Source organism: Penaeus monodon, chromosome 31 (assembly GCF_015228065.2).
Source record: "Penaeus monodon isolate SGIC_2016 chromosome 31, NSTDA_Pmon_1, whole genome shotgun sequence".
NCBI lineage: Eukaryota > Metazoa > Arthropoda > Malacostraca > Decapoda > Penaeidae > Penaeus > Penaeus monodon.
Genome location: NC_051416.1, coordinates 17,920,484 through 17,920,753, shown reverse-complemented (window position 1 = coordinate 17,920,753; position 270 = coordinate 17,920,484).

The following is a 270-nucleotide window of genomic DNA, read 5'->3' as shown; positions in this document are numbered from 1 at the left end:
CACACATACACACGTTTTTTTCTACTCATGAGAAGTGTTATAAGTGTCATTCATATCACAAATTTATGTAATCTATTTGAATCAACCATTTTACCATGTAGATTTTGATTGCTGATTCCCAACAGACTTCTCATTTGCGTGGAGAAGTAGGTGCCATATTTAATTAGTGATTTGTTCATTGTTATATATTGATTATTAATACTAAGAATAAACATTATTTGTAGAATGATTTCTATCACTATGGAACTTAGCAGTCTACGTAATTAATTT